Source organism: Camelus bactrianus, chromosome 8 (genome assembly GCF_048773025.1).
Source record: "Camelus bactrianus isolate YW-2024 breed Bactrian camel chromosome 8, ASM4877302v1, whole genome shotgun sequence".
NCBI classification, from domain to species: Eukaryota; Metazoa; Chordata; class Mammalia; order Artiodactyla; family Camelidae; genus Camelus; species Camelus bactrianus.
In genome coordinates this window covers 10,346,839-10,374,705 of record NC_133546.1, presented here as the reverse complement: position 1 = coordinate 10,374,705, position 27,867 = coordinate 10,346,839, and positions in this window count along the sequence as shown.

The window sequence follows — 27,867 nt, the reverse complement described above, 5'->3', positions numbered from 1 at the left end:
CTCCGGCTGGTTTGGTGCTCCAGTTCCCCATACACGCTGCATTTGTGATTCATTTACAAACATTTGTCAACAGAGAGTTGAATCTTGTGGTGCTGGATCTGAGGAATAACAAAGGACAAACTAGCGGAGCTGAGTCACTCAAGTGAGGGGGTCTATTAACCTATTTATTTGTAAGATGGAAGGAAGACAGTAGTCTTCCAAATTACGTCACCACAGTAGGCATCCTGTGTGTGTGAATCATAGTGTAATTTACTTTTACTTTATAAATCTTTTTACTTATCTTTGATTTACCCCGAATGTCTGTCATAAGTTCAAATGGGTTATCAACCCATACGTAAACTTTGAGGGGAGGAGAATGTCAATTATATAAGTTGCTCATTTAATTCATTCATTTATTTAAATGAGTTAAATTAAGACATTTAAAGTGCAAGAAAGTCTAGCATTTAGTAAGTGCGAAGTCTATTATTACAAAAAAGAGACTGATTTAAATAACTTAGAATCTCTCCAAGAAAAAGAAACGCTCCATGAAGACAGTTGTTTTATATCTTGGGATTGTTAAATTTTCCTCCGGTTCTGAGTTGAGGCGGGGAAGGGCAATGACTGCGAATAAGGAAGAGCTTAGACAAGGTGCTAGAATATGTGAAGAAAATGAATCTTTGGAGGAGGAAAGCAGGAGATGGTGGGGGAATACAATGGATAAGATAATTTCCTGATCCAGCCTTCAGGTGGCGCTGTAACCCCTTCAGAACTCAGTTCCTGTCCAGCGGGTGGTAGTGGCTCTGAGCTGGTGGAGAGTGTCAGAATAAGAAAGGGAAAGGTACGGTTAGAGGCAGGGAAAGGTAGTTAAGTATTCATCTGGCAGGAGATATTAATAAATTGTCTGAAACTTGAGAGAGTGTCTATAAACAGAAGGAGGAAATGTGTACCTCTCAGGAGAGGGAGGATTCTACACATTGTATTGCTAAAAATCATCTTTTTTCTGATTAAAGCAAAATGGGTTGAGCTTTTGGAAAGAAAATTCTAGTGATGTTTTTCTGATGTTTTACGTGTTTGATCTGGTGGATAGAGCTCTGTGAGCAAAATAACATATGGCTGAATTTATACACTGACACATCTAAGTAACACTGGCTAGCACATCCCTCTCTGGCCAGAACTATATGCAAGCTAATATTACAAACAAATTAATATATAACTGCATGAACAGGTTCTTATTTATTGGTGCCCATTTGCCTGTCTTGAAAGGAGGGATGGATCAGCCATTTTTACAATCCATTTCAAGAGAGATTATAACAATTACCTATCCAGTCGGTCTGTGTCATTAAGTATAAATGAGTCTGTGATGAGAAAAGTCAAACCTCCGTTTTATTAGTCTTAATTTTAGTTTTCATTTTTAGATACCTAATTTGCTTTCGCATTTGATACCTTAGACAAAAAAGCAAAGTCAACCGCTGATCTCCTGGTTTCCCCTGCAGCGAGCGTAATTGGACACTCTTTAACAGGGGTGCAACTGTTAGCCCAGATACCACAAAGCAATGAAGGCTGCTAGATTAAAAAGGAACCTTTTAATATATTTGTGATTAACTGGCAACTGTAATAAGAAATTGCAGGGGAACAGAAATAAACAGAAAAGGTTAACAAGGTAGGACACAGGGATGATTATCTGCACGGGAGGAAGAAAGGCAAAACAACACCAAAGCTTTCCCTCTGACATCAACCTGTTTGATAAATAAGTAATGCGGGAAAAAGAATTTCTGCCCTCAGATTTACACATTTTGTCCTCTGCTAGCCCTGACCTTTGCGCCCGGCCACAAATCTGATGCTAAAGAGCACATCTATGAATTACGGAGAACGAGAGATGATTTGGAGGATTTGTGTTAGGAATATCTGCTCTGCTCTTTTTACCTCTGTTGAGGGCACGGCGTTCTTTTTTAGTGTCTTTTTTGCCCCAGAGCTTTGAGGAGATGTATTTTAATTTTCTTGACAATTTTGGTTACTCACTTATCCTCCAAAAGACTGTCCAAAAACAGTTGTTCTGCCTAAAGGGTAGCAGAGCTATCTGTTAGAATAATGACTACTGTCACTAATACTATCACGGTTAATATCATAAGCTAACTTTTAGGTTTGTTCCTTTGAGAGACACGCTAGGTAAATGCCAGCCTGAAACAACAATACGTTGGCCCATTTTCCAAGGTGACTTTCAGGAAAGTGAGCACCTGAAGGATGACAGTCTTGATCAGTTGTCTAATGTCAGCAAGTGACAAACAATTGACCACAACTGTGGAATCTGGGTAACATCCACAAAGTGATTTCTGGTAGCCGATTTCAATTATGTTAAGAAACAAGAAAGTAATATGTAGCCAAACTTGCTATAGGGGGTATAAAAGACACTGGAAATAAGACAATTTAGTAAAGACCAACAAAACAGACATTAATCCTGTAAAACATAAGACCTCAAAGCACCTCACAACTCACCTACGAAAGATTAATTATTCCTACTTTTGAGGAAGTTAAGTACATAAAGAAAGTGAGTCTTCTTAAACTTAACAGTTTCCTTAATTGTAATAATATTGAGTATTTAATGGGCCAAATGCTAAATTTTATACACATGATTTTGTTTTAAATTAACTAATGATTTTTTCACCTTTATCGAGGTATAGTTGACAAAATTGTAAGCTATTTAAAAGGTACAACATGAAGATTTGATATACGCATACATTGTAAAAGGATTCCCCTCATCAACTTAATTAACATATCCCTCATCTCACATATTTACAGAGTTTAACTTTTTTTTTTAGGTTTTTTTTTTAGGTTTCACATATAAGTGATAAGAGATACTATGCAGTATTTATCTTTCTCTGCCTGGTTTATTTCACTTAGCAAAATACCCTCTAGTTTCATCCATGTTGTCACAAACGGCAGGACTTCTTCCTTATTTAAGGCTGAATAGTACATACATATGCGTTACATCTTTATCCATTCATCTGTGAGTGAGCAGTTTTGTTTCCATACCTGGGCTATTGTGAATAAGGCTGCAGTGAACATGGGAGTACAGATATCTTTTTGAGAGATGATGACTTTCTTTTCATCTTCTTTGGATAGAGACCCAGAAATGAGATTGCTGGGTCACATTGTAGTTCTGTAATTTCTTGAGGAAACTCCATACTGTTTTCCAAAGTAGTTGTATCAGTTTACAAGTTTACATTCCCACCAACAATGTGCAGAGATTCCCTCTTCTCCATGTCTTTGCCAGCCATTGTTTCCTCTTGTTTTTTTTTAATAATAGACAGTTGTGAAGTGATGCCTTGTGATACCCTCGTGATCTTATATAATCTTTCTGATAACCCTGTACGGTACTTACAGATAAGAAAACTGCACCCCAAAGAATTGACATAACCTCCTCAAAGTCAATTAGATGGAGTTAGTGTTCACACCCAGGCCCAAGCCAGAACCCATAATCCGTGTGCCCCCAAGACTGTCATGCCTGGTCTTCCAGGATTGCTTCGTTTCCCAGGATGGGCCCCGACACCTGTTTTCCTATCATGCAGTCAGCCATGATGTCATTCAGGAAGGCCAGCCTTTTAGGGTCCCGGAGTGCTTAACTTTCCAGAATAATCCTAGCAATAGTTATCTTTTGTTCCTGCAAAGTGCTTACTGTTTCTTCTCTTTCTTTGTTTTCTTTACCTGGGAACTTTGTTATCAACATATTGACACAGGACTCACTGGTGTTCAAATCTTCTCCACAGCAGACTTTTATTATGTCTGCGTTGTCTCATTGCCTCAGGCCCTCAGTGGGTAGAAAACACCCCTTTGCCTGCAAAGATACAAGGATTTACACTCATTAATTCCATAGCACTTTAAGTGACCTGCCCATTTCTGTGGCCTTTGAAACATGGCTTCATTAGATTTGTGTGGGTGCCAAGCTTTGATTATGTACCTTGAAAAAGTCAAAATCTATAATTAGACCAAAATAAAACCTCAGGGTTTCTAAGTCTCTATGGAGAAAACCACAAATCTATTCACTTGTTCCACTTAGTTTTGACTCAGCCAGTAATATTTATAGAGAGGTCGTTATGCTCACAAAACTGTCTACCAGGAGCCTGAATCATGATGCCTAATAAAAATGGGGTTTCAAACACTCTAAGACCTATGAGAACAATCAGGGGATTTTAAAACATTAAGAATCATTCATTTAGAACAACAATAAACAATGTTTGGGGGTTAGGGAGAATTTCTTCTCTATATATTAACATCAAGGTCTTATAGCATGGCCAAAATAATCAATATAAACTGTATTATATTGAGCTTTCTTTTTCGCTTGTATAATTATGAATTACTAGGCAACACATAAATCAGAGATACTCCTATTTGGACACTGGCTGTGAAACTGCAGGATGGACAGACTCAGCAAGGATCCCCAGGCCTTGGCTCCAAAGTTGTGGCCAGGGGGACTTCTGGTCCACTTGGGTTTCAGTATTTCTACTTTAGTCCCAAACGGTGTTGGTTTTTGGTTTTTGGTTTTTGGTTTATTATTATTTTTTTAAAATTTGTGGCCTTGTAAACAAAAGATTGAGAGACAAGAAAATAATACAGGAAAAATATTTTGGAATTTTCCACTCAGTAAATGTACTCACATCTATCACTATACTGTGTATATCAGACATAATTCAATTTGGTCACTGGCATGATTCTACCAAAGGACTGGTCAACACATTCAATCACAACGGCCAGAAGCAAGTTCTCAGTTCTGTTTCTGATCTTTTTCATCCTTTCCTTAGAGGATATGACCAAATTAGTCATCTGCTTTCTAATAGTAATGATTCAGAATGAACAACATAATTTATTAATGAGCTTTAACTACTAAATTGGGTAAATAACTATCATTAAAACTGTTATGTGATGTTATGTTATGTTGTGACCAAACTGATACTCAGAAGAGTGAAAAGACGCTCACAGAAACAGGGGTACCACAGGCTTGGATGGGGTTTTGGGCTCAGTCTGTATGTCTCTGAAGCCTATGGTGTCTCTCCGCCAAATCAAATGCTTCAGGATAGTCCCCTGCTCTTTAAAAACATTGTTTTAAAACATATGTATCCATTGTTGGGTTTGAGCTTTTCAAAAATAGGACTAAACAGTGTGGAAACTTGAGCAACTTGCTTTATTTCACTCATTATTATATTTTCAGGATTCCCCCAGGTTGCTGCATACAGCTCTCACTGCTGTCTAATATTCCACTGCGTGCATATTCTACAATCTCATATATTTACATTCTTGCTGATGTTTTTCCCCCCAGCTGTTTAGAAGAACAACACTTCTAAAACATTCTTATAAATGTCTATTTGAGTCACGTGTGTGAGCGTTTTTCTAGGTTACATACCTAGGAATGAAATTACCAGGTCAAAAAGTATGTATCTGTGTAAGTTGAAAAAGATAATACCAAATTGCTTTCCAAAATGGGTACACCAGTTTAAACTCATACCAGCTGTGTATAAGCATTCCAGATGCTCCACATCCTTGCCAACACGGTATTTTTAAGACCTCTTAATTTTCTTTTTCTGTGATAAAAGATGATTTCTTCTTCTGTGAAATGTCTGCTCCTCTCATTGGTCTATTTTTCTATCGGGTTGTCTTTTTCATAGTGTTTTTAAAAGGAATTCTTAATCTATTTGGGCACAAATTCTTGAATACTTGTGCTGGAGAATATCTTCTTGGAGGCTGCGGCTTGTCTCACACATTTGCTCTTACAGTTGCTTTGGGTGAAGTTGCCTTGTGTTCTTTCTTGGTCCTACCTCTTATTTTCCTCTTGGTTTTTATATCTCAAGGCCGTATTTTCATTAGCTACTTGGCCAGCAGGGACTAGTCTCAGTCGCTTTCTGTTCTAGGATTCTAGCCCTGCCGTTACAGCAGCTCATTTGATAGCCTTCTCTCTGGTCACACCTTTGTTTGGTCCTCTGAGTCCCATGAGTCTACACTAAGTGTTATGGCTTTGGACAGTTCAGTTATATTCTCTGATTTGCCCTGGCCCGGGGCCCGTTGAGAAGGTCGTCCCAACTGTGAGAGAGGGTGGACTGCTGCTTAAAGTCTTTTTTGAGAAGGGAGAATAATTTCTATAATAATTACCCCCTGGAACACTATCCTCTAAGAACAGACTATTTATATATACATACATGTATATACACACATACATTTGCTGATGACTCAATATGAAACTGTCCTTCTAAGAAACAAGATGAGCAAAAGCTGCATCAAACATAAACCTCTGCCTTCTATGGCAAAGTGTGCTCCTCAGCACTTTTGCATCATTTAGCTCCTTCCTGCCTCATTGCACGCGAGTTACATTTGAGCCTGAGATCATTCTCCTTTGCTTCTGTACATACTTATTCCACTGCTTGAATGTCCTTTGGGTTAGTTCATTTTGAAATCTCCTTTGAATGCCTGGGTTGTATCCATGTGACTCACCTCACACACAAGACTCGCGAAAGCACCGCAGGTAGTTAAGCACTTACTAGGTGTTTCTTCACAGTGATAAAAAAGACACCGAAATGTTATCAGCATTAGGTTTTTGTAGGTTCCAAAAGTCCTTTATGAAACATGAATAAAATAAAACTAATAATTAGGTCAAAAGAAATACCAGCCTTTTATAAGACTGTGGTGAAACTAACAAATGTGCCTGCTCTCTGCCAATCTGCAATTTCTCTGTTACCCAACCGGTCCTTTCTTTGTCCCCCTGGCTACCAACGAAGTCAACGTTAGCTGCAGGTTCCAGGCCTTTTGTCTCCCAGCAGGGCCATTCCAACTGCAGGCTTTGCTTGGTTGGCCCACAGCCATGATGGGCTGCTCATCCGGTACATCACTGACTATCTGCCACCGGCTCTGGGCTGTACCCCTGGAGGCGGCACCTGTGTACTGAAAGGGCTGACTGGCCGAGGGAGCTCTTGCTCTCTGGTCCTGGCATGAGAAGAGACAGGAGAGGGAAAGATGGGTAAGGGGGTTCTTCCACATCTCGAGAAAGGAACAGGTGAGTCTGTAATGACCCAGGTCTCTCCCACCTTCCTGATATTGTCTTTATTAGGACTTAGACGTGTACTTTGGATGCAACATCAAAGTTCTGGCAAAAGGCTTAGTCCTAAAAGTAAGCCTGCTGAGATAGCGGGGTAACTAGGTCTAAATTAGATTCTTCCGTCCAAAGGAGGGCTAGGGAGGGAGGGGGTGGAGAGAGGGCAGAAGAGAGGAAGGCAGGGATGGAATGAGGAAGGAAGGAGGAAGGGTGATAGAGGGAGGAAACAAAGAAAGGAATCTCTCACCATGAAAGCAAGTGGATGCCTGAAATTACAATCAGTGTTTAATCCCTTTCGTCTGAGATCCTGACTTGTTTAAGAATGGAAATGTCACATGCTAGTTGGTTGAATAATTCTGTACTTCGTTGTCCTGCCATTTACACTTTTATAAGACAGAGGGACAGAAAGATAATTTGGGTGGAGGACGCAGAAGGGATTGGGGCACAGGGCAGCCAAAAGGTTAGCAGAGGAGAAACAGACTGACACAGGCAGGCCAAAGTCCCCAGAGACTCTACCTCCTTTCACACGTGGGCCACACGCTGCAGCCTCGGCCTTACCTCCAGGCTGAACGTCCACCTCCTCCTTCTCTAGGGCTGCGCGCCCAGCCACAGCTGTCACCGTCTGCAGCGTTCAGAATGTGAGCACCTTGCCTCTGGTTGTCCTTAAATCTCTCCTTTCCCTACACACGTCTCACACGAGTCAATGCACAGAGAACATACTAGAAATGGGGGTAGTTCCACAGCAGCCTTCGGAGTCTGATGCACTTGGATTTGAGTGAAAGCTTTACCAAGTCCTAGCTATTAAGACTTTGGATTGCTGACGCATGTCAAGTGCTTAGGACAATGCTTGGCACTAGAAAGACCCCAGTAAGTGTTCGTAAATGTTAGTAAATTTGTGTAATACAGAAACAAAAAACAAAATAAAAATAGTGAATGAAAGAGGACTCTGTTGTCTGTTATCTGAACTAGATGCGCCCTGGGATCTGCGCTCTCTCTAGGTCACTAGTCTATGGTGAGCCTGGACAAGCCTTCTCCCTCCGTGGGTCTCCTCTGGTTCCTCGTGGACAAAATGAAGGGATTTTACTCTCGAGGACTAGTCCACCCATGATATTCTGGCACACTCTGACCCCACTGACTCATCTCTCCTACACACACACATCTGCTTCCAAATGACAAACTGAGGCTGAAAAACTGTGGTACCACGTGGTAGAATTGTCAGTGTCCTTTCCACGTTAAACCGCTTGGAATATAGACCGACACTTGAATGTAGGCTCCATGGGGAGGGGATTTTTGTTTCTCTTGTTCACTAATACAGTCCCACCTGGAATAGTCTGCAAAACATAGGAGATGCTCAGAAACTATTTGTCAAATGAAAAATATTAATACCCTATATAAAAATAAGCATTTCACTAAGAAGTGACAGATGCACATTTCCAAAGACCTTTTTTACATTTTAGTAATCAAAGAAATCCATTTACAATAATGACATGCGGTTTGTCACCTGTTAAACTGGCGGATGTTAAAAAAAATTACTCACATCATTGGTAAAAGTTAAAGGAATTACCACTATTACTCTATTGCAGCACAATGCTTCTGGAATTCAGTGTGGCACTATTTATCAAAAGGCTCAAAAAGGTGCATGGGCTTTGACCCAGCAATTCCACACTTAAAATTTATTTTAAGGAAATAATTAAGGGAATGCAAAGATTTAGTTATAAGAATGTTGTTTACACCAGCAGAATTTGGAAACTACCAAAATGTCAAATTTCAGGCAATTTGTTACATAAAAGATGTTACAGTCTGAATGAAATACCGATTAGACATTAAACATATTGCAAATGAATATTTATTATTAAAATACCCATAATAAATATAGTGAAAAGACAGTTTATGGGATAACATGTACAGTGTAATTCCGTATAAAAACCTCGATATGCCTGTAGAAAAGATTGCCTTGTCTTATAGCTACAAAATTAACCTCTGTTGTATCTGGTTCTTGTCACTTTCTCCTCTTTCCCATTTTCTCATTTTTTCCTACGATAGCCATAAATTGCTTTTATAATGAAATAATAAATCATATTAATTATAAATTTACCTTTTAGCTTTAATAAATGTAGACTTTCAGAAAATCTTTTATTGGGGGGGGAAATCCAAACTGTGTCCTTTGCCCACCCAGACTTTCTTATGCTATCATTAGCGTGGCTAAGTTAATCAGATTCTAAGCTCCTTAAGGGCAGGGTTTACTGCTTTTCTTTATTCTTGAAAGTATCTTGCACCCCTCTGGCTGCTTAATAAAAACTCACCGCCCTGAATTGAGTCAAGTGTAATTTCAATTCCTATTCTCATTAAATGTTCTCGATAAATCAGTTTAACAGTTCTAGTAATAAGAGTATGCCCCAAGGTTTCTTTTTTATGTAAGCCACTTTCTCACGATCTCTGACACCCGGGGACCAAGCCTCATGCACTTGGGCACATGTGAAAAAGCAGAAAGACATTTATTTTGCGTTGCTCCAGGGTAGCTGAACTAAGTAACAGGAAGGTGGATTCAGCTCCTCTAAACAAGAACCTTCCAATAGTGGAAGATAGATCTCCGTGGGAAATGACGGTGTAATACGTTTATAAACCCCCTTTCACTAGAGGTCCCAAGCTGAAGAGAGAAACAACCCTTGCGCGCAGGGCCAACACCGAGTTAGCGTTTGCACTAGTAAACTTCGACAGCGTTTCCAAATCTAAACGTGCTTTACATCTCTGTGGCCTCATCTGCTGCTAAGAAATCAAGGTCCAGGGGGAGGGAAATAGTACAGATGAATGTTTCGTTGGCTCAATCCTGCAATGGGCTAACCCCCGGATTCCAGACGCAGGAGCCCTTTACCCAGGCACCACGCCATCTCTCGTCCTTTCATGGACACAATCCATCTCGCAGTGCACCTGTGAAGAGCACTTTTCTTCCTTCCCCCAGCATCCGAGTTGAACATTTATTGAATGGCTAATCTGAGCTACCATTTATTGAATGATTTATCAAATTATTATCCTTTGGCTGAGCATTATTTTAAGCAAGTAAGCACTTGATGGGAATTACTTCAACTTCTGCTTCCCAAACTACTCCAGGAGGTAGATTTATAAAGATCAGGAAACCAACACTAATGAAAGTTAAATAATACACCTAAGGTCACCTCAGTAGGAGAAGAAAAAACAGAATTTAAACCCAGCTTGGTCTGGCTTTAAAACAACGTGCATAACAGTAGCCTATGGTGGCTGATGAAATGCCACCTGGCTTTTCAGGAGCTGCTCTGCAAACCACCTTGACTCCTACTTTGCTGCACCCGCATCCCTCCCATCCCCATCTCTTTCCCGCCCAGCACTGACTTGCCTTCTCCCCACTGCTGACACGGCTCACTCTAGTCCTCAGGGGATTCCAGGTACCTCTGTCTAGTGGCTTTCTTCTCATTCCCAACCAGAACAATACACAGTTTGGACAATCTGTAGTTGTCTCCATCACAGCACCCTCCGAGAGGCACTGGAGGCTGGGGCTCATGGGCTGTTGACAGGGCACTTGGTGTTGTGCTGTCATCCCTTCTCCCAGAACAGCTTCTCTCTTGTAGAAATTTCAACCAACCTCTAGACAAAACCAACCTTCAGCTGCACCTTCTTCCACAGCCCCTCCCTGGAGGACTGGGCGATCATCCCAGGGCTGCCTCGCCATTAAGACACTGGGGGATTCACTTCCTTTTGATCAGACAGGCAGCTGCCAGTAGAATTCAGTTTGGGGCTACATGGTTCTCTTGTGTCTATTTCCCAGCTAAACACATCTCGGCCTTCCTCTCACTTTCAAAACCACATGCTCCCCTGCTGTCGGGAAATCCTCTAAGATTTCTGCCACGCGAGTGCTATGCGTTCATCTGATCACGTTCTTTCAGTGGGATTGCCCAGCTATTCTGTGTGAACTTCTGCCCCTGTTTACTCTGTATCCAGTCTCAGAATCCTGGGCCACAGCACAGAAAGATATGCTTGGTTTATCTACCACGGCCAGAGGCGCCTGGGGGATACTTATTTCATAGCTACTGTTGGGTGGATAAACTTGTTTATAAATATTGATGGACACCGAGGTCTTATTACTGCATACTCTGAAGAAGACTGTGTAGCTTCCCTCTAGGTTTCTTTTTCAGTGATACCATGAAATTAATGCAACAAATTTCCTTTAATACTGCTTATACTCGTACTGTAAACTATGAAGAAAAATGTCTAAAGAGCACCTTTAAGAAGCATGAAGCCACAAAGTAACGTAAGGAATTCTAATTCCGTTTGGCTGACATTTTATGGTATAGAATGTGCAAACCTTCCTTTTATGGCCTCAGTTGATGTGTTTTTGCAGTTTTGTGTCTTTGTGTTCTTTGTCCACACTGGTAATGGTCCCTGAGATCAGGCATGTCATATGCAATGACTTCTAGCACCATGTCATGTTCAGATACATGTGCAAGGTTTATTTTTATAATCTCAGTTTATTAACAGACATCTTTTTGGCTTTGTGGCAGATGGAGTGGTTAATACGTACGTCTTTCCCTGAATACCAGTACCTGCTATTGCATAACACATCCAGATGTTCGTTTGTTTATCATTTTCTCTTCCAGTTTCACCCTGGAATGTAACTCCATGAGGGCAAAGACATTGACCGTTGTAGTCACTGCTATAAATTTATTGTCCAGAAAAGTAGAATATCATGAATCACGAACAAGTCATGTTTATCAAAACAGCATAAGGGCTGTTTCACTTTGGAATATTTATTATTGTAATTTACCACATTAATGAATAAAAAAGAAAACCCATATGATTCTCACTTTAGATGTAGAAAGAACATTAAGTAAAGTTTATTGTTCATCATGATAAAAAAGAAATCTTCTAGCAAATTAGGATAGAAAGGAAGCTTCTTAACCTGCTATCTAAAGGATGTCTAGAAGAGAAAAAATCATAGCAAACATTGTGAAATCTTTACTTGAAGACAATCAATAAGAGATAAATAAACAGAGAGATAAGCTTTGCAGAAGCAGAGGAACTTAGAATTGTTAAGATATTAATTGCCCTCAACTGTTATCTACAGTCAATGTAATTGCAGTCAAAATCCCAAAAAGGGTTTTTAATGCTTCAAAAGCAGCTTTTAAAGTTTATGGAGAAGAGTGAAAGGACCAATAATACCAAACATTCCTTAAGAAGAAAAGGGAAGGGAATTCGTCTTAACAGTTATCAAAACTGTATGCAAAGTTATGGTAAGTAAAGCCACCCATATGAAGAAGCATGATGTACATAAGTGGCATTGCCAATGAGAGGGAAGAGGCAGATTGTTCCATAAGTGGTGCTTGGGAATTCAACGTGAAAACAAACAAAATTTGATCCTTCTTTACAACAGGCATGCAGCTAAATTTCAGACAGTTTAGATACCTACATGTAAAAAACAAAAGATTAAATGTTTGATTAGCTATTAAAAAGGACAGTTTTTAAAAGTTTATAATATAAGAACATATTCTTTATATTCTTGAGATATTCTTAAGCAAAATGTATTTCGTTTTGTTTATTCTTAAAATGTAAAAAGCAATACTTTTAAAAGAAAAGTTTGGTAAATTCAACTTTCTTAAAATTAAGAACTTCTTTACGCACAATTATATAACTGTCAAGTTCAGTATCCAACAAATATAACTTCAACAAATTATGTATGGATATAAAATGCTTGAAATGAATGAAGGCCAGAAAGGGGCATTTGGGAGAAAGAAAATACAAACATTCAATTAGTTTATATAAAGATGCTCTGTCTCATTAGTAATCAAAGAAATGCAATGATTCCTCTTAAAAATACCATGTACCATAAAATACCTACTAGACTGGCCAAAGTTTAAAACTCTGACAGCAGAGGAGAAGTTGAGCAAGGGGCCTTCGAGGCCTCTGCAGGTGGGAATTCATGCTGGTACAACAGCTCTGCGTGGTGTTCTCCTTGTCCTGCAAAGTTAAACTTGTATAAGTGTCTTGTAGTCTTTGCTGCCCCCTTCTCCTTTGCCCTCCTTCTTCTTCCTGCCAGAAGCTTGCTCAGCCTGTGGTTGGGTCAGGCAGGAAGTGCCAGGTTGTCCAGCTCCCTCAGAGCGGCCATGAGCAAGGAGGGACAGGAAGTGGAGGATAAATAGCCCAGCTTTCTCAGCCCTTGGAAGGACAGTTCTGAGACAGGTTTAAGGGTCTCTTTTGACTTTTCAGTTGCCTGCGGCAGTGACCACTCATTGATACACCATTTATTGGCATTCCTTTTTTCCCTGCCTCATTCCCCCACTCACTCACTGTGCTTCCTGGAATAACCACTCAAACTCATGCACTCAAATCCTTGTCTCAGGATCTGGATCTTGTGGACTGCAGACTAAAGCACCCTCTGATTCAGCAGATCCACTCCTAGATAAACACCCTAGAAAAATCCTTGCATGTGTGCACCAAGAGGTAATTATAACAGTCTAGCAGCATGGTTTGTGGTAAGAAATATCAAATGACAACTAAATGACCATAAGAGGAAAGAATGGATAAATAGTGATATAGCCATTTAATGAAATACCATACATACTTAAAAGTTAGTGAACTGCAGTCATGCTAACTGACCTCAATAAATTTTAGAGATATAACGTTGAGTGGAAAAAGATGCTGACAGTACATACAGTATTTTTATTAAATTCAAAAACAAGTAAATTGAAATACTGGCAAAGGTTGTAAGTATATGTAGTGAAATTTTAAAGAAAAGCAGAATGATAATAAACCAAAATTCAGGTTAGCAGTTACCTCTAAGAAGGAGCAAGAAAGTGGGCTGAGAAAGGAGCTCACGAAACCCCCAAGCACTGGGTAGGTCCTATTCCTTAGGTTAGGTGGTACGTTCATGGGTGCTTGTTTGAATATTGTGCTTCATGGCTCACAGATTTATTAATAAAAATGAAAAAAAAAACTGACATAACTCAGACACAATAAAAAATTATTAATTCTTGTGTTTTATTTTGTGGAAAGCATGCGATACAATATCCTAAAATACATCAATTAGTTGAGAGCTATGATTATTATACCCAAGGGCTTTATATATTTTCATGGGTTTTCCAGTTCATGTTTTATATCGTATGAAATCTATAAGATTTATGAAGACTCTTTCATAGAAAAAGATCTACTTCAAACATTTCTACTGTTTCCTTAGGTTTTTTTTGAGTAGAATTTCAGTATGATAACGATTCCCCAAATTGATAGCTGACATATCCCACAGATGTTCTAGAAAGTGATAATATGTTCAAATAAGTGATGACACATTTGATTTCTTATATTTCTTAGTCCTGCATGATCTCAACTTACCTTTGCTGTGCTTGGAGTTTGTGTGACATTACACACTGTGAGAGTTACTAAGATCATGCCAAGATAGATAACTTATACATAAAAGGTGTACCTTGGCACTGAATATTTTTTGACTTAGAAGTATATGGTGTTAGAATAAATATTTATATACCTTATATAGATAAAAATCTCTATTCATTTATCATGGCTTTAATTTATTGAGCCATATTTAATAAAAAACATCTGGTCTAACTTTCTGAACTTCAGTCAATTTTTAAAATCCATAATTCTGTTTGATGAGAATAAAGTCCAATCCCATATCCAAAGCAAGTGGCTTGAGTTACAAGGGGATTGTATGGAAAGCATAGATATGATCTGATGAGAAGAAAAACCACCCATGTTATCTTCTTCCAAAATACTATCACCATTTATGAAAAGCCGTTCCACAAGCCAGTGAAAAAATTAAAATACTTGTTTTGAAAGTGTGTATCATACAAAAAGATAAGAAGTTTATAAAATAAAAAGAATTAGAGCTATCTAGAAAATCTACTTGGATAATTCCTTGTTTCTCTAGTTAAATGTACAAATGACAAATTTGAAATGATTCAGTGAAGGCTTAGTTTGGATTGTGAATCCTGGATTTGTGATTTTAATGGTGATGGTAGAGCGAAGTTGCTTAGAAAGCGTGGAGACTCTACACTGACTTTGTATAAGATAATCACGGCAGACTTATCCTAAATCCTGTAAGGGCGGAAGATGAACACAGGACCAGCAATGGCAAACATGGAGACGCATGTTTGAGAAGTGCACACATGGGGCTAAAGATCTCGCTGCCTCAATCAGACACCTTTTCATTGTTTATTTTGTATTTCAGATGCATACTCTTGACTTCTGTCTAGGAAAGAGGGAAGGAATCTCTAGATTTGGTATTTCTTTTCTACCATATTTATGACCCTTCAAAAGGATACTTATGATGTTCGATGAGAAAGACAAAACAAAGAAAGAAAAATTTCTTTCATGTAGGAAAATCCTTTGTTTGACATGCCATTTCTGTGCTAACAAGTGCCCAAAAGTTTGGAAAATGGTGAGAAAGATGACTTTTATTGTGCATTTATATTATGCCAGGTATTGTAAGACAATGACTAAATTTCTTTTCCCTTTCTAAAACCCTATTGTAAAAATCTGGATCCTGAAGCGACACAACATTAATAAAAATGACTTGTATTCACATAAAGCTTTTATAATTTATTAAGCAGTCCTTCTTACCTAGGGAGAAGGAAACCAACATATATTATATGCTGACTCTGTGCAGTTCAGGAACATGGAGGTTTAATGCATACAAAATTTACTCTTTGTGATATATTTAAGAGGTGGATATTATTTCTCCCATATTTCCAATGAGAAAACAGAAATTTTAGAAAATGTGAGTGGATGGCCCAAAGTCACATTCAGAAAGTGTTGCAGCTGAGTTTCCAATTCATTCTGCTGGACCGCCTCCATTCTGCGTGGCCTAAGTCATGAGGTAGCTATTAAGACACACAACATCTGCAACTTATAAAAGGCAACACTGCAGGGTTTTGCTGTCCAAGTCTCCGTGTTTGGCATCAAAAGCAACCAAGAACCTTGATTCACTCCATTCTATGCATGCCTACAACAAAGGAGTTCATAAAAATTACAACTGTGCTTTTTAAGAAGGGAATGCCCCTTATTTTCAACTATTTTGCAGATGAGATTCCTGTCCCCTTGGGTAAAGATACTGACTTATGATAAAGTTACTCCAACCAGTTAAAAGCTCACAGTGGTGGAAATAATCAGAGACTTGGCTCAAAAGAGAAAAACCCAAAATAAGGAGAAATAAAAGACCAGAATCTATTACAGAAAATAATGAAGAATTTGAGACAACAACGGGAACTCACAAAGATCCTTTGACAATAACAAAGGAAAACTCACGCACTGGGGAAAATAAAGGACAAAGCTTTGCTGTTTCAGGGATTATGCAGTCATCTTCGTGGTGGTTCTTTTTCAAACTCACACGCAGCTCATAGGCCCTCAACTATCACTTACAGTGAGTTTTAAGAAGACTCCCCACTTGCCCCACTACTATCCATACTCTAATGTGACACAATTTAAATTTCTGTACAAAAATAGAAACCAGGAAAAATATCGACACTGAGATATTTTTGAGATATAAAATGACACTGAGAAATCCTGCCACAATGTCTATTTGTTCCCAGAATGCACTTAGATTTCCTAGTTAGTAATATTGATTCCTTTCTCTTATATCCACTTGCCTTTTCCTAATGTGGAAGTTTCTAGGAAGGAAACTGACTGTGATTCTAAAAATATTCTCTTTCACATTTCCCTGAATTTAACCTCAGGGTACATAGGACCGCACCATAAAACTTAAATTCACATAAGTACTTAAATGTTATCTGCTTTGCCAAGTATGCACCGCGTTTTGAAAGAAACAACCAGTCCATTTTTCATTGCTCATATGTTTGATGAACCATACATCGATGGAAGACGATGGAGTGGGATGAAATGATGAAAGACAGGAGCCACAGAAGCTGAAAAGTGACCTAGAAATCTTAATTTTAGCAATCATAGCTATGACTGAATTCAAGTTTACAGCAGCAGGGGAGAAATTATAGTACAAATTACCATGCTAGGTCAGAGAAATTATTCTCTGCTGCATGGTTATTAAGTGATAGATAAATAAATAACACTGTAGGACTGATTGACAAAATATAAGTGACCTGAAAGCTAAAAGGGACACCATGCAAATAGTACTGTGTAATCACAGGACACTTTAAAACTGAAATGAGATTTGTCACAGTAGAGAAATCTTAAAATGGTATCTGCTCAAGCCACTGCTGAAGTCATTGAACAGGAGTCCTTAATCCCAAGGAATCTGCAACTCAAATGGCCGTACATTGGTGTTTATTTTAATTTTTGAGGAAGACCACTGACGACCCACGGTGAATAGCGCCACGGGGCAGAATTTGTGTTCAAATACTGCATTTCAGCAATTTTAAAGAGACTCCTCACCCCTTTACATTTTAGCATCTCTGATATCTGCAACGTACAATGTATCAAATCAACATGCTGCACACATTACACTTATACGAAGTCGTATGTCTGATGATTTCTTAGATTTGATGAAATATGACAGTAGTCACAATGTACACATTTTCTTCCATGTCATCTCTTTTGCTGGTTAGAAGTATGGGAAAACCAGAAGGAACAATTTACTGCCACCAAAGACAGTGTGTCCACATGCTGCACCCGGTGTTCAACCTCCACAGGCTGTTAGCTGACAGAGCTCCCTGGCCCCAGGCGACCTCAGAATGCAATGCATAAACTGTGGTACGAAATGGAGCCCATGTTCACTTTTTGATGTGCCACTCCACTGGGCTGTGAGCACAACCACTTGAAAAAGCATCCAGTTGAAGCCGTTGAACAATTTGTTTCCTTTTTAAATTGGCCGAGTCCCAATACTGTCCAATGATATTAAATCTTCCTTGCAGAAGATAGAGCCTCTGAATTTAACCAGTGTATCTTTGATTTAGTTTATTGATAAACAAGTGTTTGGCTACTCAGATGATATAATATGTCCCATTATCTCTGTTCTCCCAGAGCTAAAGTCCCATACAGTTAAGAAGTAATGGGTCAAAGATTAGTCCTCTTGGCTATGGAATGAGTGCATTTAATAAAGCAAAGCTTCTGTAGTGGCTTTCTCTGGGAGCTAAACCCTTCACTTCTGATGGAAGCATTGCGGCTTATAGCTTACAGCTTTGTCACTCCAGAATCAGGAGCAGTAGAAATATTTCATTAATTTGTCAAAATATGGCCATTCCAAAAACTCAAAATTACCAGTTGTATCAACTATAATAAAATATTAATTTTGTATTTTATAAAACCCCAAGTATCTGAAGGATAAGGTATGGGATAAAATTATATTTGTTGAATCTTCTCCATTAACCACAGAATACAGATTATCTTCTGCAGCCTAGTCTTGATTTCTTGTCTCTGCCCCTCAAATACAAGCATCTTTTACACATAGGGATATGTGTGTCTGGACTAAATGACATGCTCAGGGTCACAGAGAGGCAGCCCCCTGGAGACCAGGGTAGAGATGAAGGCAGGACTCCTGACTCCAGGTTCAGTACTTTTGGTGACGGTATCAAAATCTGGAATCTCAAAATGCGTATCAGTTTAGTCCATATGCAAAAATGTGGAATCTTTGAGTAACTTGTGCATTTGCTCTCTTTGTATTACTTTTTAGAGAATCAAGGAGAGATTTAAATAATGTATAACTTTCAGCCTCATTTTAAATCCCTTTTATTATTTTCTATTATTCCCCAACAAATTGTCCTCTCAACAAAAATGTTTAAATGTATTTTCTCAAGAAATTATAGCTTATGATGAATATCAACTTCTCCCCTTCTTCTGGAAAATATTTAACTTGCTACTAGGAATGACACCATTTACTACAAGTTCAAAAAACCCATAATGATGGCTAATGCTTCGGAGGATAGCCCTGAGGCAGCCTCTTGCCCCTTGTGGTGTTTGTATCTGGTATTAGACACACATGCTGGGTTGGGCACATTTTGGGGTTTGGAAAACTTTACTCAGCTTACTTATTTAGTGTGAAAAATCGAGATTTCTAAAGAATTAATTTTGAATCAACTGTTGAGAGCAAGTCTTGGTAGAAATTAACACCTGGTTGAAATTGTCTTGGGTTCCATCTGCTCCTACTTCTTTTTGAGTTCTCTTCCACTTTGCTTTTTAGTAACTACATTCCTCTCAAATGCCAATGTCTTCATTCATCTGTTATTAATCCAGTATTCTACTGATTTACCAGGATTTCCCCCCCATTTCAATGTTTAGAAATCCTTTATCTTGTTCTCTCAGAGTTCTGATTTCTTACTAGCTAATTGAATAAATTCATCAGTTACAATAGCATAACATCTACTAACACTTCCTTTTAATATTATATTTAAACAGAATCTATCTGTCATATTTTATGTGTTGAGTCCACAGAACTGATACTTCGAGAACTGTTAATTTGTGTCAGATGCAAACTGCAGATGATACACCAGGACCAGGGATTTCCCTTAAGACATGACTTTAATGTTAATCTTCATGGGATGTTGTGAGGATAAGCACAGTGGCAGTGAGCCATGGAAAATTTTGGAATGTTCCATTCTACCACATAAGAAGCTGAATGATCACAAGAGTGGCAAGTAAGAGAAAGGAAGGATGTTGTCACAGAGGAGCAACAAAGATTCTCATTGTACCAGACTCAGTTTATTTATTCTAGCAACTCTATTTTCTATAATTCCCAAACATTTTCTTTTCAAATATCTTCACAATCCCTACAAGCATGTAAATGTCCCAGAAAATACAGCATTTTAAGCATCCATCTACCAATCCCAGACTGGCCGTTACTTCTGAAAGGTTATTTATTTATTTTTGTGTGTATCAAAGCAATACATGCATATAGTTTTAAAAGGAAGACAGAACACAAATAGCACTAAAACCTTATAACAAATGTTGAGTAAACTCTGCCTCACTCTTCCCCAATCTCAAGTTCTACTCCCTAGAAGCATGTTTGTATTTTATAATTATTTATTTTAGACATTACTATTGACTTCTTATTTTATAAGAAATGGAGGCGGGGAGAATCTCCTCTCATCAATTACCTACCTTCTTCATCTAAAAAGTTGCATCACAATTTTGGTTGAAACGTTGTTGAAGATTCAGTTTATCTTGACCTTGAGACATTGTTTCCCGTAAGTAATACACTGCTTTCTCTTCTTGTATAACTATTACTACTTGTTCTTTCTCCTGGTCAGTTGTGGTCCCCTTCTCCCTCCCTATTCTTCATTCTCACCTTCCTTTTCTCCTGGCATTAGCAATTACTTTTTTTTCCCCTCAGTTTCCTATGTGCCCTTTGGAATATTTTCCTGATTTATCTGTTAAGTGACTGTTAACAATTTTTCTCTGAATGTCTTGTTTACCAGCCTTTTTTTCTGAGTTAATATTCTGAATGAATTAGTATTCTCTTTTTTCTATTCCAGTATTAATGAGTGTATTTAAGCTCCCTCAGTCAGCTCTGTTTCTTGAGCCCCTTGTAGTGTTTGTTTATTTTAGTCTCTGTGTTTCATATTGGACCCTTTCCTATAATCTGATGATAGTAGCTGCATCCACATTAAGGAACAGGCCCTAAAAAGTAACTGCAAGAGTCAGCTTTTGTGGGCAGGGGTTGTTATCAGTGAGCTGTCTTCTTGAGTTATAAAAACTGAAGCTGGCATTTTCATGGAGGCATGTAAATGTCAGTTTCTGTGGGTCTACTCTGAGGCAATTCACTTTCTCCAAAGAAGAATCCTTGCTATCCACTTTGAAAACTCCAGCCACCACATAACTGGATGTTCCCCAATCTAGGAACTCCTTAGATCAATTTTCTGGAGCATAAAGTTATGGTCTGCTGCAGTGTTTAGGGCATGCTTCTTACTGGCCGTATGGAGAGGGAGGAGGCATCTTGGTATCTCACCATCCCTTATGCAGGTATCCAGTCAGTCCCTCTAGACTCAGCCTTAAGTCTCCGACTGCTCCCCAGTTCACCTGGTTCTTCCTACACCAGAGCTTTTCTGCGACTCGATGAAGTGGGTTCCTCTAATTTTTTTTTCTCTGCAGAAATGTAGTTTTAGTATTTTGTTTTGACATGCCAATTATTAATGTTCAGTATCTTCTCGGAACTTGGTGATACCTCTTAATGGCTCTTGTCTCCTCATCCATGATCTTTCTCCTTGAGAGTTTGTCCTTTTTTAAAAAAAAATCTCCATTTATTATTTTAGTGGAGTTCCATGAAAGATTATATATAAAGACATATGCTCAACTGGCCATCTTTTACTGGGAGACCCAGCATGCATTTTTAATTGCCAAGAGAGGTTTGAGTATTATATATTTATTGCTTAATCTTATAGTAATTTGCACAATAACTTGATCATGATGGTAACTTGTGTGATAGTAAGCAACTGAACTTCCTGTTTCATGGTAATACCAAATTATGCATGATTATAAACAGTGCTGTAAGTTTGGACTTACAAGCACTAAAATAGCACTTAGAGATTTTTAGTGATTCAACTTTGAAATAAAGTTTTTAATTACTCATATTTTGGATTTTGAAATCATGTTAAGGAGATTTTGAAATCACAAGGCAGTCTATTTAAAAGGAAAAAATATTATTAGTCATAAGTACTAAATGATATGAATGGCAATTATTTCTAGTACTGGGTGACTGAAAGAACCAACAGAAGTAAACAGGAAATAGAAAATGAATAAAATTTATTCAGAAATTAAGGAAGTAAAGGAAGATTTTATGGAAAATATAATATACCTACTGGCATTAATAACCAATTTCAAATTTTAGATTTGTCAAAACAGTCTCATTGTTCTCACATTGATTTTATAAAATAGAAAATGTTATCAATTTAAACTGAAAAATAAATAAAAAACCTCTTTAATCTGTTTTACTAGATGAGTTTCTACATGAATATTGTGGTTAGGAGAAAAAAAAGCCTTTTTTGGCCAATGAAAAAAAAAGGAGAAAGAAGGGGGAAAAAAGTTGAGAATTACATGATGAGATCTAAATTCCATTCTAGCCCTACAATTTTATCATTGTAAGTCTCAAATTACTGTTTCATCTCACCTATAAAATTGCAATAATAATACATGCTCTTACAGAATTATGAGTATCAAATTAGGTACTGTATGAGGAACTATAAATTCCTTTAGATTTGTAATTTATTATTACTAATCAAATCTGTAGAAATGAAAGTAAAAAGCCCATGATATGATCAGACAACTCACAATTTTCTCCTTCCTCTACTAACATTCATATACAGAGTTGTTCCCAGATGTCTTCCTATAGTTTTTAATCCTAGCCGAAATAGTTGCTCTAGTCAGGTGAATCACATTTGCTGTCAAAATCTGCCTCCTTAGAAGAAGCTCATCAGGTACAATTATGCAGTTGCTAAATTTCTAACAGTAGTGCCATTGCTTTGCCAGAAGGTTTTGGAGAACACTGAACCCAGAAGCTGGAAGCCTTCTGCTGTTTCAACTAAGCTCCTTCATATCATATATGTAGGGGAGTGCTAAGAATATGGTCATGCAATTCTGCTCAAAATGTCTAGGAAACACTGCTTCCAATTTCACTCTTACCCAGTTTTTCAGCTAAGACTTGTAACCTCAAAACTCCCCTTAGAAGAGTATGGGCATCAGGGGTATTCATTCAGTGAGTTTTTTTTTTTTTTAATGACCTTTAATGAATCTGCCAGAATTTCCAAGCATATATGAACTCATTTCATATTCTCCTGGTTAGTTTCTTAGGCAAAGAAAAGCAGTGCTAAAACTCCTCCTTTTGGTTCATTATAGTCTACAGACAATTTGCCAAAGGAAGAAAAATCTGTAGGGATGATCTTACTTTCACTTCTTGAAGTCTAATAAAACCTCATACAAATATATGTGAGTTACTGTCTTTGCACCATAAGCAGATGCACTATAGGACAACAGTAAAAATAACAAAACCCACGATCGAAAAGAGCCCAACACCTGCTCTCCAGTGCGAGAAAATGCCCCACGTGGGGTCCGTTTTGTTGGTTGTGGATGCTCAAAGTAAGGGGCAGCCCTGTCGTGGTAACATTTCACCTGGATCTGATTCTAGCCAAACACCATTTTGCTCTTCCTTCCTGCCCTGGGTTTTGAGGTGTGTCTACTCTGTGATGTCTAATGACAGGCAGGTTGGATCTTAATTGCTGGTGACGTGTCAAGTACGAGGAATGAGTGAGCAGCCTTCACTGAACTGAAACTATCTGTTTATAATGGAAATATATAAAACAAATACAGTAACTGGAATTGGCAATTTTTTTTTTTAAACAGTGAAATTTCTGACTTCTGTGAGCTGCTTTCTTTTCAGAAAACTAGGTAGGAGAAATCTGGGCACAAATGACATGTGTCACTGACTAAGAACACTATAATCCGTGCGTAGTCTCTTAATGTCTGTTTCACACGACAAGCGTGCACTGACTTCAGAAGCCCAATATTTAATTTTAAAGACATTCCCGAAAAGCATTTCATTACTGAGCCCAGAACAGAAAAGAGAAGATTCTGATGAGCAGTTTGATATTTAGAAAAAGTGTCTGCTTTTCATGCACAAAACCAAATCACGGGTAATTCTTAACTCATGACATCTATAAACCTTATTTTATCTAACACAGTAGTTGAGGAAGGACACTCAGGTTAATATCAATTTTATGTATCACCAATTTTTAAGTAAATAGATTATTAAAAGATACTTGAAACTACACGAGCTATTTTATTTAGGGGGTTGTTTGGGGGTCTTGTGATTTGAAAGGTACATTGGGGCCTTTCAGGGCCTATCACAGGCATCATTATCATATCAGAAGTGTGCAAAGGCGCCTATCACTGGGACTAGACACACTTAATTCTAGGAAATTTAATAACACTTATGTACACTATTTCCCACCACAGGAAATCATTAGAAAAACGAGTAGAGTTCATTTAACACACTTTAAACCTCCTTAAAAGGGAGTCTCAGCCTTAACTGATGGACAGTTGGACACATATTCTCTACCCAAGGTTTCAACCTCATTTAAAACCTCTTCTGAAAATAGGCCACGTGGCCTTCATTGTAGTGGCGGATGCCCCACTAACTCAGAACACACTGCTTTCCAGTTTGGATAATTCTAATTATTCAAGACATATTCTTACTGTTAAGAGGCTTTCTTGCAAAGCTTATGAACATATCCTTTCCATTTCTTCTTCCTTTCTATCCATTCCAAATATAATTTGAAGAGGTTTTAAAAAAATAACTACTGGGAGTTAGGTTACTAAATAAAGGTAAGAAGAAAATAGAAGGAGGGAAAAAAAGATGAAGCCTGTGGTCAAGTTAGGAAGAAAAAAGCAGGGCAGGTGTCTTGCAAACTTAGTACAGGAAAGCTGCAGTTAAGCTCAGAGCTTCTGTGTTTCTGAAACCAACAGGAAAATTTGATCAAACACCTGATCATAGAATGCTTTGGATAAATAAAACATTTGCTCAGAAAGGGTGTAATCATTTAGGTGAAGAGGCCTTAGAAAATTCACCCATAAGCATCACTCTAAAATATCTAATATAACAAGCTTTAATTAAATGGGAGGGGGGCAATATGGGTTACTGCAGCATCAGCAGTGTCACCAACAGTGACCCTGAAGCTTAATGACTACGTTTTCCCTCCCCCTTTTATCTGCAGTTCCAGTGGAATGGTCTGAACTCAATAAATGCCGCAGAGTGACTGGTCAGTCGCCAGTTCCCAATTCTACACTGAGCTCCAGCTCAAATATAATTAGCCATTAAGGGTCAGACAAGCATGCTGGGTTTGTATGCTTACCAGAAAAACTGTTGCCAGGCAGCTAGCTCTTAGATCCCAAACATTACTAGAACACAAAAACAAGAAATACTGATGACTTACAGACAAATGTCTTTGAGAGCCTTACTAATAGATTTTAAGAAATAAAGTGGCATCTCAGTCATTTGCTATGGGTCATTAGAATGGGTACATCGGGTGGCTGTTTGTCTTTTGTTTTACAGACATGAAAATCTTCAGATTTAGAATTGTCAGGGTATCTTAAAAGGATATGATAAGTATAATCATTACATTTCCTTGTACTTGTTAAATACTTAACTAATTAAATAAAGACATTTAATATATACCACAATATTTGCAAATCTTTTGGCTCTCAGCAAATCTATTTTGTAAGCTTCAAGGAACTAGGTTAAACTTTTCTCAACTACTGAGAGACCTTAGATAACTGCAAAAGTTTACAGTTATTCTACATGATTTTCCCCAGTAGCATGAGTACCAGGATTATAGCTGCAAGTAATAAACTTGTGAAAAACAAACTGACTCGACCTGGAATGAGAATGTTCATGTCAGTTAGAGAATGTTGTATTATGGACCTAGCAACGATGTGATAGTCATCCTCAAAATGGTCCCTAATGATTTTTGTAGTCCCTTTCAAACATTATGAGGGTAGATCTATATGAAAAATATCATATGGATGAAGTAACAAAGAAATGGTGGCCCACTTCTAAAAATAGGTTATAAAAATATTGCAGCTTCTCCCTTTGTCTCTCTCTCATCATTCACTCTGGAGGAAACAAGCTAACAGATTGCAACAGTCCTATGGGTAGTCCCACATAATGAAAAACTAAAGCCCTCTCTCTAGAAGCCCAGAATGGACCAAGGTCTGCCAACAAACACACTGGATGAGTTTGAAAGCAGATCTTCCTACCTCAGTTGAATCATGAGCTGACTGCAATCTCGTGAGATACCCTGAGTCAGAATTTCCCAGTTAAGCTGGTATAACCATTAAAATACTGTACAAAAAGATGTAATAAAAATAGTAGAACAATTAAAATGTTATCCTAAAAAGGACCCAAATAAACAAAAAGAAGATAGGAAAGAGGAAAAGCAGAAACAGAAACCATAATGAACAAACATAAAGCAAATGATAAAATGCAACAATTGAATCTAAACATATAAATATTTATATTAATTGTGAATGGTCTAAAAACTAATTAAAATACATATTATCAAAATGGATAAAAACTATTACTCAACTATATGTTTCCCACAAGAAACTAATTTAAAATATAAGGATAAAGGTAGGTAAAAAGTAAAAGGATGGGAAATGATATGCCATGCAAATACCATCCAAAAGGAAGTTTGAGTGGTCACATTAATATCAGACAAAGTTGACTTTAGAGCAAAGAAAATTTATCAGAGTCAGAAGGGGATATTGCATAATGATAAACTATGTATTAATTAACTAATTTAATAGTAAGACATAACAATCCTCCATGTGTATACATCTAACAACATAGCTCAGAACATGTGAAACAAAAACTGACAGAATTAAAAGGAGAAATATATAAATCCACGATTATAGTTAGAGACTTAAACATTTCTTTCACAGTAATCTACAGAAGTAAGAGAAAAAATCATCAAACATACAGAAGAAATGAACATCACTATTGGGCAACAGGACCTAATTGACATTTATAGAATATTCCACCCAACAACAAACAGCAGAATATACATTCTTCTCAAATGCACCTGGAACATTCACCATGGTAGACCACATCTTAGGAAGGAAAAATATTTTAACATGTAAAATAAATAAAATTATAAAAGCAGGTTATTAGACCTTAAAGAAAGTAAAGAGAAATCAATAACAGAAAGATAATAGGAGAAAATCTCTAAACACTTGTAAATTTAAAACACACATCTAAAACATTCATGGGTTAAATGGGAAGTCTTAGCAGAAATTAGAAAATCTCTTCCAGTGAAATAAAATAAAAATATAACATATCAGAATTTTTGTGATGGGGCTAAGGCAGAGCTTAGAGGAAAATTCATAGCATTATTGTTCATAATAGAAATGAAAAAAGTCTTCAATCAATAATATAAATTTCCATCTTAAGAAAGCAGAAAAATAAGAGCAAATAAATCCAAAGCAAGTGGTATGAAAGAAATAATAAATAACAGAAATTAATGAAACAAAAAATCAATCAGGAAAATCAATAAAAATTAAAGTTCTTTCAATAAATCACTAAAATTGATTAAATCTAGCAATACTGATGCAACATAAAAGGGAAAAAAACACAAATTATCAAAATCAGGAATGAACGAAAGGGTACCACTACATTTGGCAGCCATTAAAACAATAATAAAATATCACCAACAAATCTGGGCACATAAAGTCACAAATTTAGTGAAATAGACCAATTCCTTGAAAATGACTAACTACCAAAACTCACCTAAGTTGAAAGAGATTACCTGAATAGTGTTACAACTATTAAAAAAAAATTGAGTTCATGGTTGAAAAAACTTTTGAAAAAAGGTATTTCCAGATCTAGATGGTTTTACTGGTTAACTCTATCAAGCATTTAACAAAGAAACAAAGCCAATTCTGTATAATCTTTTCCAAAAAATAGAAGAGAAGAAAATATGTAATAGTTCATTTCATGAGGACAGCATTGCTCTGATAACAAATTACACAAAGACATCACAAGAGAAAAAATTACATACCAGTGTCTTCATGGACATAGATGCAAACATTATTAACAAAATTTTAGCTATTCAGTTCAGCATCATATAAAAATTATATATCATGACTAATCAGGATTCAGCACAAAGATGCAGGAGTAGTTTAATATTCGAAAAATCAATGTTATTTACCAAATTGGCAGCTTAAAGAAGCAATACCTCATGAGCATGTCAATTGATATGGAAAAAAACAACTTCTGGCAAAATTCAACTCTATTCATGATTTTAAAAAATTCAGCAAACCAGGAATAGAAGGGAAATTCCTCCACCTGATAATGGGTATTTACTGAAACCCACAGCTAATCTCAT